Source organism: Gekko japonicus, unplaced genomic scaffold (genome assembly GCF_001447785.1).
Source record: "Gekko japonicus isolate JY-2015 unplaced genomic scaffold, Gekko_japonicus_V1.1 scaffold801, whole genome shotgun sequence".
Classification (NCBI taxonomy): domain Eukaryota; kingdom Metazoa; phylum Chordata; class Lepidosauria; order Squamata; family Gekkonidae; genus Gekko; species Gekko japonicus.
This window is the reverse complement of record NW_015163111.1, coordinates 435,666-449,255: the sequence shown is the minus strand read 5'-3', so window position 1 is coordinate 449,255 and position 13,590 is coordinate 435,666.

Below are 13,590 nucleotides of genomic sequence, written 5' to 3'. Positions count from 1 at the left end.
GCTCCAAGTAACAGTGGTGCAATGTCATGCTCCTATCTATAACAGCTGAATGAACAAGATGCTTTAAAATACATTGGCCCCTGCCACACGGCAGGGAAAACACGAGGCGAAGCGCGGCTAAAGAGAGCCGCATCAAAAAAGATACGCGCGGGCGGGATCCCACGGATCCCGTGCACTGTGCGCCGTTGCTCCCCGACACGATCACATGCCGGGGAGAAAGTGTCGGAGGCAAGGGGGAGGCCGCCGAACTGCGCATGCTCAAGCATGCACAGTTTTGGCCGGAGGCCGGGATGTGCCGCTGCAAGGACACGCGGCTGATCCCATGGCCGGTTTGAGCCGCTCCACTTCGCATGAACCACCCAGGTAGGTGGTTCTTTTTAGAGCAGGTTTTCGCTTGGAAGAGACAGATTGGGGACGGACAGGCAACGATTCCCAGATGTTGCCGTGGGATCGCACCCGTTTGATCTGCCCCCGTTCTGTCTCGCTCCCGGACCAAAACCCCTCGTATGAACGGGGCCATTGAAGCTTTTCCCTGGACCTTGTTTTTTTTGCAGTGAATGCCCAGGTTGAAATACAAAACACAGGATAATTAGCTTTGCTACATCAGCATTGAGCGGTGGCTCAAGTGGTTAAGACACTGAACTGCAGGCTGTGGAAGGTCAGTAGTTCAGCAGTTCGAGACCTGGGTGCCGCATGATGGAGTGAGCTCCCATCTCTAGTTCCAGCTCCTGACAACCTAGCAGTTCGAAAGCAAGAAATTGCAAGTAGATAAATAGGTACCACTTCGGTGGGAAGGTAACAACGTTCCATGTGCCTTGGTGTTTAGACATGCCGGCTACATGACCACGGATACATCTTCGGACAGGGCTGGCTCTTCAGCTTTAAACGGAGATGAGCACCGCAACCCTAGAGTCGGATTCAACTGGCTTTCGAGCAAGAGAACCTTTACCTTTAACATCAGCTGTTCAGCATTTTCTCTTACTCTAATCAGAGATTTTCTAAAAGTCTGGGTTTGTTGTTAAAATGGATAAAATGTTATTAAAAAAAGAAAAAAAAATTAAATTAAAAATATCCAATTGATAAGTGACAAAGAACTCATTGCGCTGGAGTAGCTGGCACAGGTAGGGATTTCTTCCAGCCTTGTTTAATTTACCAAGGCAATGACTACCTGTTAACAAGTCATAGGAAATAGGCAGCTTGAAGTCCTAAAGCGTGAGACAGGTCCAACAGAGCAAAACTGGGGCCTGGAAAGGAGTCCCAGCTGAATTCAGGTCAAGGAGCAGGAAAGGCAGTGATGTCCAGCCAGGGGCAGAACAAGAACTGCTATAGGGAGATGTTGCATCGGTGTAGTCCAGGCAGCTTCTGAATACTGTTGCAGTCAGTACTGCAGCTCTACCTCCTCCTGTGAATTTAGTGGAACTGAACCTGGTGTTACTTTAGTCAAGTCTGATTTCCTGCGTCCTGAATAGCATTAGCCTCATGTCACCCAGCAAGCACTCCACTCTGGGCTTCAGCTTGGGTACATTGGGTTCTCTGTTCTGGGGTGTCAGGGGTGATTGCAGGAAATCGTTAACATGGTGCTTTAAGCCACAGTAGTTGGTGGGGAGGAAATAGCTAATTCCCTGATTTTGTTACACATGGTTGGGTCATTTGAGCTATAAGTGGACGGTGCTCACAGACATAAATCTTTTCTGTCTTCTGCCATTGAGATCACACAAAGGCTGCAACTGGGAGACCAGAGGAATCTCATGGGGAAACTACCATGGGGTATGGTGGGGCTGCAGAGAGGGGGGATCACAGTGAATCTGCTCCGGCGGGGAGGGCAGGTGTTATTTATTGGGACTGAATCATTCCAGGTCTGTCACACCAGAGATTGGTTGAGCTTGGAGCACAAGAACAATAGCCTACCAGGATTCTGGAAGTAACCAATCAAGTAGTAATGTCATGTAAATATCCTATCATTGGGAGTGGGATTTGTTTGGGTGTGGCAATTCCATGCTATTAAACTGAGCTGAGGCTCTGGAGTCTTGTCTTGCTCTTGCTGAAATCACAAATAAAGTTGATCTGATCACTAGACTTGAGTCTGCTCATCCATGGAACCCACTATTTAATAGTGGGGTATAAAATAAATAAATAAATCAAGAAAAATCATGTTTCCTTGCTGCTCCCCCAGCAAAAGACTGGTTTGTAGGAAAGGGAAGTAAGAAGTGATTTTCTCCCAGTTTCCCCTCCTCACTGCAGTTTCCCATGCCCTGTGTCATTTTATCCTTGAGGATCATGTGACATCCTGTGCCAGCTTTACAGAGGGGAGATGGAAACAATCCATGTCTGGGAGTGCTTTCCATTCACAATTTCTAGTATTCAACACATTTTTTGATGTATTGATGTATTGTTGGTTGTAAGTGGAAACCAACTCAAACGTGTTGTGAAGGGGGCACATATGAATAGAAGGGAGAACTAATATGATAACTTCTTATGTAATATCTTTGCCAGGAGGCCTGTGCATACAAGAAAGGTAATACTTTCACAGCTGGCTCGCCAACTGGACCATCCTCCCTAGGTTCGCAGCCACCATGCTGTTGTTTGCATTTGTGGATTAGCTCAAAACATGGAAGCAATTTATAGAAAATCTAACATTCCAGATTCAGATAACAGAATGCTCCACTGGGATTTATGTAGTTATACTGGCTGATGTTAGAAACAGTAGATTATTTACAAAGGCAAATGCCAACAAAACTTGAGATGTTACGAATTTCACAGCAAACACATTCAATCATCAAGCGTACTCTGACAGCCTTGAGGAGAACATCCCATCTATTTTACTATCTGCTGAGTACCTCAAACTGCTGTTGAACAGCATCACACCTACACAGAAGCTGTGGGAGTAAAGTTCAATTTCCTTACACTGGTGGGATTTCATTTCTTTGTCTTGTGGATGCTCTTGCATCTATGCAGTAGGTGAGATTTATTCCACCCATGTTCATGGGTAGTTAAATCAGGCCACTAAATCCCTTGATGGGGGAACTACAACTCCCACAATGCTGTGCAAAAATGTGTGTGGATGAAATAACGTTGATAAGAGGGGCATATAATGATAAAACTTCAATTGCTGGATGACTGGTTGATTTGGTTGCTGAGGAGCATGAAGCAACATCAAGTCTGAACAGGAGGGGAAGGGGAAAGTTGGACTGACATTGTACTCTGGGAGGTTGCACATGCATGCAGTACTGCTGATTGCTCTTTACTGTAATGTTTGAGTATTTGAAAAGTGACCCAATAACCAGACTCAAACTGCTTGCAAACAGATGGATGGACAATTGGTTCTTGGTTCACTAAATGTCAAGCTGAAACCACTCTTCTTTAAGAGTCAATGCAGATATCAAAGTGCCTAATACCATGCCCAATCTAGAAATATTACTTTGTTTCACAGTGTTTGTAGAAATATGTTATTCAGTCTTGTTCAGAGTGGCTTTGTCATTCACCCTCACCTTTCTTCCCTTTGAATGCAGGCTCAAAGCAAGCATACTGAATTTCTCATCTAGTAGAAACCTTGAAAAAATGCATATTCTGCATTGTGCAAAATCATAAGGTAACCCAGTTTTAAAACTGTTAACTAACAATAACAAAAATTGTAATTTGCTACCTGTTCAATGAAAGCACATTGAGTATCTTGTCTCCAAAGATGTTTTAATGCTAGCATAGTACCATTTTCAGCAGTTTTACATAGGTGGTGGCAATTTTTGTTGATTTCTCTCTCCTGCTGCAGACCTCTAGCTTCCCAAACCTCTCCTGACTTCCAGACTATGTCCTTTCAGCCCTCCTTCCTCTCTCCTACTCTCTGCTCCTATGTATCCCTTCAAGGGCACATACAACTTTCTATATCCCCCAGGTGTTTTCCCCCTCTAGACTAGACATGCTGGAGAAACACATTTTGGGTGAACTACTTACAACTGTGCATGGTATCTGTTTTTACTGTGTAGAATTGCCATACTCTCCTCTACCTGACCTCCAGGTTTGGTGAAGATTGAATTTGTGGGGTGCAAGTTATGCCCTCCCCAAAGAAGGTGCCCCCAGGAAAGTGTTTCCTGGGGAAATGACAGGCACAGGTTCAGGAGATTCAGGAGTGCATAGAACATATCCTGTGCAAGATAGAAGCAGCAAACTCATCGCAGGTCTCTGTCCGACTCTCCTCTACCTGCCCTACAAGTTTAGTAAAGATTGGATTTACAGGCCTGAGTTATCCCCCCCCCCCCAAAGAAAGTGTCCTTTCCTCCATTGTTTCCAATGGAGGGGGAAAACAGTAAAAAAGCAAGGGTAGTAGGAGCCCTGAAGAATAGAATTGAAGTCCCGAAGAATCTGTGCAGTAGAAACTGAAGGTGGGGGAATTTTTGCAAGCCCAGCAGAACCAGTACAATGTGTCAGCAGAAGCAGTGCCACTGTGTCACTGCAAACCCAACAGGACTAAGGTCAAGCCAGGAAAGTGAATAGAGGGGAAATGTCAGGCACAGGTTCAAAAGTGTACAGAATGGTCCCCCTGCAAATTACACACACCAAATATGCATGGAACTTCACCCTGCTGCCCAGTCCTCTACAGTCTCTCCAAGTTGGGGGTGGATTACATTTCTGGGGTCCCTGTTATGCACCCCAAAAAGGTCTCCCCAGTGCTCTCTCTGGAAAAGACAGCTGCAGTTACAGGAGTCTATGGAACAGTTCAGGAGCCAGCCAGTGACACCAAACTCACAGGGAAACTTCACCTTGTCATCAGCGAGATGATTGCTGTGGATGGCCAACACTTTTTTTCTCATGGAAGACATAGCCTTTCGCCAGCTGCAATGGCAATGGTCAAGGCTTAGCTCTCCAGAGCACAAGGCAGAACTGTGCACTTCATGGCAGACCTCTGGAGCAGCCAGTGGGACTGTTGTGGCATGGCCAAGGCCCCAGGAGGGGACAGTCCTGCCACCCAGCTACAAAGTGGTTCTGCTTCATGTGCAGGGGATGGATGCAGACCACATGGTGCAAAACATTGCCACCATGTGATATTGAGAAGCCTGAGGAAGTGGGTGGGTGGTGGCAACATTGTCCATGGCAATATGGTCACAGACACCAGCACAAACATGCTGGCAGAGGTGAAGCATGTGCACCTCAAGGGCAACATCTGCCTGGTGCACACACTTCAACTGGTGGTAAAGGATGCTCTGGAGCTGGGGATGACTGTCAAGGTCACCTGGGTCTCTGCCCCCCTCGAGATGTGGTCCTTGCTGAATACCTGCTGGCCCCTGGGTGCTCACTTCCAGCACAGCATCAGCGTCTGCTGTGCAAGAGGCAGGGGGAGGGGGATGAGGAACTCCACCTACACCATGATTGCATGTGTGGTGGAGCAGAACAGTGCCATGCAGGATCTCATCTCCATGACCGTCCTGTATGGGGAAGAGGAGATCAGCATCAGCTCCAATGACTGGGTGACCCTCTGCCAAATGGTGTGTGTCCTCAAGCCCTTTTAGGACATCACTGACATGTTGTGTACCCATATAGCCCATATGACACTGGTCTCCACAATGGAGCTGGCTGTTCTCCCATGGGCCAGGGCCTTGACAGGGAAGTTGCTGGTGGTCATCCTCTCTGCAATAAAGAGGAGCATAAACTGTCTTATATAGATTGTGAGCCCCAGATAAAAGGCAGTGAGATGCGGGGCTCGGAGAACAGAGGTGGGCAAGTCCCATCTCACGAGCTTGGCTCCACTCATGGTGCTTTGGATATAACCCTTTACCTTTAAATATTATACCAATCTGATAATATATGATGATATGAGGGGGGGAAAACTTAGCTGCTCTTTTTGCTTATGAGGACCAGCTACAGAAGAGATTTTAAAAAAAGGACAGGTGTTTTGCCTTCCCTACCACCACTTTTTAAAAACAGTACAATTCCAAATAATGGAGTTTGATGTAAGGTCTTACAGATCATTGGATTTATCTTCCTAAAAGATGTGTCCTGATAATGTTTTCCTTCCTTCCTTCCTTCCTTTCTTTCCTTCTTTCCTTCTTTCCTTCTTTCCTTCTTTCCTTCTTTCCTTCTTTCCTTCCTTCCTTCCTTCCTTCCTTCCTTCCTTCCTTCTTTTTGCTGAATGGTTTGGTTCAGGACTTTCCTCCACTTGCTTCCTAGATTACTTTGTATTGCACATGTCCATCGGATGATTTTTATATGCAACATGTGATGTTTAGCTATACACTGTATGTATACTGTTAGTGTTGATTTATTGACCAATGAATATTGAAAAAAAATGTATACATTCTGTTGGGACAATGTAGTGTGAGGAGACATAAAATGAAAAATCACACATTCAGTTTTGCACCAGGGACAAGCCAAATTGAAAGAGGGATTTGCAGGTTAACTTAGCAGGGATGAGAAATTCCAAATCCTCTCAGTTTATTATAGAAATGACACCTTGTTTCATATTTCTGGCCACCATGGTACTTCCCATAAAGTATTGTTTGCAGCAGGACTATTTCTTTCGGGACTGAAGTAGCTCAACTGCAGAAGCACCACGAGGCTCATAATTTCTTTTGACAAGACTCATTGATTTCAATACTACATGATCATTAATTGCCTGTAATACTTTTTACTCCAGTAGGGACTGATTAGTAGCATGTCTGAGGATTGAAAACTCCTGTGGCATGAATCACCGGAGGCTCGTATCGAAAGTGGTAAAGGCTTTTTCTCCCCTTTAGGTTTAAGAAACCATCCAGCCTGGGTCAGAAAACTGTGACATCATTAATTCCATTTGACTGCTTTAAGGGAAAATAATAATCAATTTCCTTTCAGTGCCCTTTAATTTAAGGTTTTAATAAGGGCAAACTAGTCTATTTAGCCTGACTAAGAAATATGAGGCAACCCATTTCCTTCTGCATTGCTTAAACATTTTCTCTTGCATGGCTCTGGTTGCTGTTTTTTCTACCTGCAAAACACAAGTGTAAGAATTGGTGCCCTTTAAGTCAACTTTGGAATCAATTATGCAGAACACTGCAAGCGTCCTCATTTAGACTGCACTTTCATAACAGCAGTATTGATCTACATCTGGGGGGCACATCCATAAGCAAGAGGCTCTCAGTATGAGCAGAGGCATATTTAACTCTTCGTGGGCCACCGCAAAAGATAAACCTTTCTTGTTGCTAGCTAGGACCTCAATGGGTTTATTTTGAAGTCTAGTCTTTAACAGTTTAACAGACTTGATAACACTTTTTCTGAGCTTCGAGCACCTTTACTATGTACAATGCTATGTAAAAACCTTGGAATGTGTTGCAAGCACAGTATGTGGGCAACATCAGTATTTCAGTGTCATACACACAAAGCCCTGGGAAAGCTGGCAATTAATCTAGCTGTTATCTTGCAATATTTATGTGTTAATCACTGAGGACAATGTAAATATGAGGTCTTGCCTTCCTATGACTGACCTTCATCTTTATGCATTTTGATATTTTGCCCTGATGCTTCAGAGACATCCCTTAACTACACTGTGTTCCACAGACTGGCCTTGGTAGGTGTACCCTTGTACCTCCTTTTACAGGAGCAGGTTTTCAAATAATCTGCAACTAACTACCCAGTTTCTGTGATATAATTAGTTAAGGCACAATGTTACTACATTGAACACAGTGAATGTGTATATAAGAGTGTATCATGCTGCCCCCTACAGTATTGTCACTTGAAATGCTCCATGCTGTTGCTAATTGGCCTTAACAACAATACAGAGATTAAACACTGTAGAATGTTCCACGCTTAATTAACTCCGTCTTTTAGTTTCTGTCTTCTGGAACATCTCTTTCCCGCTTTCTCTTTCTCTCTCTCTCTCAAAATCCTAAACCGTGAAACAGTAACACAAATTTTGTAGTAGACTGAATATTTTTAATGCAGCCATATGCAACATCTTTCTATAATATGGTTATAGAATATCACCTTACCTTTAATATGTATATACACAAGATATATATTGTGCAATGTTTGTGTTTTACTGACAATATTCTGTGCCTTTGTGCTTAGGAAAAGACACATAGACCAGAAGTCTGTGCAATAAGCACTGAGCCACTGAGTAGAGGCCATTGAACGCACAAACACAGGTAGCTTTCCTCTCCATACAGGATCACTGGCAGTTTTCAGATACATTGTAACTACAGCATGGTTTGCATTATTTATCCTACCTCTCCAACAAGAAATACAATCCAATATAGTTTACAAATCTAAAAGCAGTAAAACAAATCAGATTTAAAGCAGAAACTTGGCAATAAAGTATGGTACAACATGGGGGGTGTCTTAAAATAAAGGTGGGCCTTTATCTTATTAAAAGCACAGGTCAATGGATAGGTTTTATCAGGTAGCTAAAAGGTGACGAAGTAGGTACCTGGCAAATTTGACCAGGAAGAGTGTTTCATTGGTAGGGTGCAGGTGTTGCCCCCATGCCCTCCTTCGCTCTTACACCCCAAGATCCTCTGGCCTAGCAAAGTCAGAGGTGCAGATGAATCCATTGTTTGATATCAAGTCAGTGGCTTTCAAACAATGGGATATATTTCCCCAGGTAGTTCCAAGAGGAAGTAGCTTGGCTGCCATGAGAACACAGGGGGCCATGTTAATTAAGGCTCCTTTGTGTGATCCTCTGAGACTTCAAACAGCCTGCCAATGATTAATGATCCATGTTGGCAGGACAATAGACTACACTATCTGGATCTCACTTCACTAGAACTCTGCTTGGATGCTTAGGAAGGACCATCCACCCACCTCCTACCTGTACCTGCCATTCAAGTGATTTAGTCATCTCAACCAGGCTCATCTCCCTCTCCCCTTACATCACTGAGATGTATCTTGTATTAGCATCTGCCACAAAAACGAAATTAAAATCTTCTAGGTGTGATAGGATTGCCATGCCATCACTTGGAACCTCAGGGAATTTGGGAGGCAAGGCAAGGATAATAAAGTCTTTTTGGGAGTTCCAGAGTGTTGCATGATGTTGATGTGTAGCAAGATATCATGTCCTCCCCTTGCATTTCTCCAACTGAACCTGGATGCAATAGAGAGTGGGAAGGCCAGACCACCAGGAGATTGCCTATCAGAAGCAGGCAAATAGTACACCTGAGGCACAACAATCTTGCTAGGGACTCCAGCCAATAGTATATTACCATACCGTCCCCCTGTTCCTCTCATTACTATGGATTCCCTATGTCTCCTTATCTGAACTTCAGGACTGGAGTGGGAAGTGGAAATGGCCCCCAAGCAAACCAAGGTGAGTGGTCCCTGCAGTGCTACAAGCCTGCACTGCAGTGCCCCTCAGCTCAATGAGGCCAACAATAGCTCACCCATTGGATCCTCCCCTCAACTGGAAGCAGCACACAAGGAAGCAATTGACACTGATTGCTATTTATGATGAGGGGTGTGAGCCAAGGGACTCCTGAGATGTTGGCAGAGTTGCTCTGCTTGCTCCTGGCCACCAGCATCCCTCTAGAGTGGTGGCCCACTGTGAAATTGCCCTGTATGTTAAATGGCCAGTCCACCCTGGCCATTTCCTCTCTTTCCTGCCCTTCCCGTTTTTGCATCTGTTTGAGAGCATCAATTAAGTTTTTTTTCTTTGGAACAGCCATGAAGAAGAAACACGTTATGGGCTTAAAATGTAGTTAAGCACTACTTTAACTAGAAACTAGGACTTTGCAAAGTGAAGGGTTGTTTGATTTGCTACAAGTAAATTGCTACAGAATTTTATTATTATAGTTCAGTTGTGCCATCTTATATTATCATTTTACTTTACTATTCTGTTTACTATTTACTATTCTTAGCCAGAACAATAAAGTGACTCTCTTTTTAATAAAGTAATTCTCTATCTGTCTCTTCCCTTCTTAGGCCTTCCCCACCCTGAGAAATATTAAGCTATAGCCTGAGCTGTTTATACAATAGCAGGTTGGGTTTAGGTTCTACACATATGAGGACATGCAGATGTGCATGACCTGATCTGGGGTCCATTTGGGGAAATGCAGTTCCCCCAAATACCATCTCTCCTGTAGCCACTTGCCTAATTCTGGAGGCAGTAGTACATAGATAAGGCCCTCTAACACAGATTTTAAGTGATGAGCATGTATATATAGGAACAAGGAGCCCTTTTTAATACCCTGGTTCCAAAGCCAGCTCTTTGAAATGTATCTGGGGGAAAATACTTGTACACCAGTCAAGTTCTTTCAATAACAGGGAGGAGGAGGAGGAGGAGAAGCAGAAGAAGAAGAAGAAGAGGAGATTGGATTTATATCCTACCCTTCACTTGGAGTCTCAGAGTGGCTTACAAACTCCTTTCCCTTCCCCTCCCCTGTGAGGTGGGTGGGGCTGAGAGAACTCTGACACAAACTGCTCTTTCAGGAACAGCTGTGCCAGAGCTTGTGACTGACCCAAGGTCACATCAGCAGGTGCAAGTGGAGGAGCGGGGAATCAAACCCAGTTCTCCCAGATTAGAGTCCGCACACTTAACCACTGCACCAAACTGGCTCTCTAACTGGCTATAATAACTTGAACATGTCTTGTGTCTGGCAGGCAGGAAATTACTCCTATGGGTGATAGCAAGGGTTTCTGGGCCAGCCAGATACCTCTGAAAGTTCTTGAGCACAAATGGAAAGTGATAGTTTCCCCAAGTTCTTTGTTCTTAACATCTGATATTCAGAGATATACTGATTATGAACTCAGACATTCTATTTAGTTCTTGCAGTTTTTATTAAGTTTGTTGATTCCTTTTTTAAAAATTGTTTAAAGTAGTAGTCATCACCACACCTTGCAGTAGAAGCAAAAAAAAAGAAAAGAGTAATGCATACACTTTTGGATGGTGAGACTTCTTCTTTTTGTCTCTGCGAAAGTGGGAAGGCTAGGGTAGAGAGAGGAATAGTTCAGTTCTATCATGTTCCATCTTCATTTGGCAGGATGCTAGAGCATGAGAAGGGCTCCTCGGGAACAAGAAGCAGGAACTGCCTGGGACATCAGACTCACTAAGGGCCAGCAAGGAGGATGTCTCCCTGGTGAGAACTGCGGCCTAGGTCAGGGCACTGGCTCATAGATCCTAGCAGGCCCCTGTTACTCCCAAATTAGTTACTATGAAGCAGTTTACACAACTGGCAAGGATTTTAGCAGGACTGAGGCTTAAATAGTTCTGAGGAAGTGCCCATTCTCTGAGACCTCATTCTGCAAAGTGTAACGATATGAGCTTATGTACACCGCATCCTGCAAAGACTTAGTTGTCCACTAAAGACACCTCCTCCCCCAAGTGTCAAGCAAATTGAACCAAGAGTTCTAATTTTATGGGCCCCTAGACAAGGTGTCCCCAGCCAAAATACTTGTCTCTGCTGTTTCCTATGGGGAAAAGTTCCAAGAAGCTAATAAATAGCCAGATAAACAAGAGCAGCCACTGGCCACTGTTTTTTCTTGTGTTGTTTTAAACTGAGGTGTTCATCTACTTTCCTAATGCCTCTTGTTCCAGTGATGGGGAGGGGTCTTTATGAGAATGGCAAGAACAACATTTTTGAAATGGTATTTATTTATTTTCTGATCTTGTAGTTTGGAAGAGCTGTCTCCCTCCCCACTCCCTCTCATTGCCTAGAAAACTTGAAAATTGAAGAAAAACAAACCTGGGAACCTCAAAATGCCATCCTGCATATATTTAGAATATTCCCAGATATTTCCACATGGGTTTTTTAAAATAATTGTTGGATAATTTAGCAGTGTAAAATAGAACTACGCAGCTCACATGTGTAAATTAGCTAAAAAGAAAGTTTACTAAGGAAATTAGGAAAGATTACATGAGAGGATAAAAAACAATAAACAGTCTGTCTAGCCACATCTTTCTAGTTATTGGTTACTCCAAGATGGATACTCTGGTCTGATCTTACTTTTCACATTGTCTTATGGCATCTGCTCTTAGAACAAAGGGAGCAGGAAGAAACCCCCAATTCCTATGTGCTATCAGGTTACATCACCCAACTACAAATTGGCCAATGACCAGGCTAAAGGTCACTTCATTATGAATAAGATGTCCTTTTCTAGTGCGGGAACTTCTACTTGACATCTCATAGGTTCTAAGCTAACAATTAGCATATACAAACAAACCAGTTAACTCTTACATGACATCAGGAAGTGAACTTGCAAATATCCCAACAATAACCAGCATTCCTGAGGATCCTGAATATCACTCAGTTGTTGTTGTTCAGTCGCACAGTCGAATGTAACTCTTCGTGACACCATGGACCACATCACACCAGGCCCTCCTGTCTTCTGCCGTTACCTGGAGATAACAAAAAAAAAATACCAATAAGGTATTTTTGTGGTATATATCAGACTGGAATTATCCAGATGCACATCCTTAGTTGTGGTTCCTCTGATGAGGCCTCTGGATATAGGGATTCAGGGTTTGGGGGGAGTCCTGGCAACATGAACAGTCTCTTGAGCCTCCAGGTCTTCATGGGAGGTGGAGTCAATTCCCAGATCCTTCTGATCTCCCTCAGATGAGGAAATCATTCCAGGATCTAGCCCTAAAGGGGTCCTCCTGACACAATGAGACTTACCAAATTTTGGACATCGATCTATGATTTTTTTAAATGGAAACATATTTGGAAGGTTAGTGGGGGGGGGTTAGGATCCACTTTTGTCATACTGTGTTTTTGCTCTTGTGCCTACATGTAGATGGGCACTTTGTTCTTAACAGTGGCCATAAGACAGCTCTTGGAAAATTTACAAACAGAGCAAGAGGGTAAAGCATTTCACTAATGTCTGTACTTGTTAGGAAATTCTTCTCATCCAGATTTCTTACTAGAGGTTGTTGTTTCAAATACCTGCTCTTATTTGCAAAGTGGTTCATACCTCTCAGAACAGTACTAAGAATATATACCCTAACCCTCTCCTAAGATTGGCAACAGTGGTTCACCAGAAGGGAATGGCTGATTGGGAGGGTGGAGTCTATGGCATTGTACCTGTCTAAGGTCCCACCCCTCCTCAAACCTCATCCTCTCCAGGTTCCATCCCTCAAATCTCCAGGAATCTCCCACCTGGAGTTGGCAACCCTATCTCCTTTCCAGCCAATCATCAACCTACATTTATTTCCCCCTCTCTCTTCAGCTTTCCATTTCCCCCACACACACCTGCAGCCTCTTCCATGCTATGAAGCCCTGACTGCCACAGAGTCCACCATTTTCTCCAGAGGAACTGATCTCTGCCATCTGGAGAGCAGTTGTAATTCTGAGTGATCTCCAGACCTCACCTGGAAATTGGCAACAATGCTTTCCCAGGAGAAAAAGTAGTATTTATCTGCAATGGGGACCAAAGCAGCTTACATCATTTCCTCTCCCCCTTTTGACTTGCACAACAACCCTGTGAGGTAGGTTAAGCTGAAAGTCTGTGACTGGTCCAAAATCACCCACTCAGCTTCTACAGCAAGAACCTGGATCTAGCAGACCCTGCTCTGAAGCGCTGACTTCCCAAACCCTGGCTTCCATAGACTCTATGAGAGAATCTCCAGGAATCTCTCTACCTGGAGCTGGCAACCCTAGGGACTGGCCCCAATGAGTTCCTCACAAAGGCCTGCAAAGG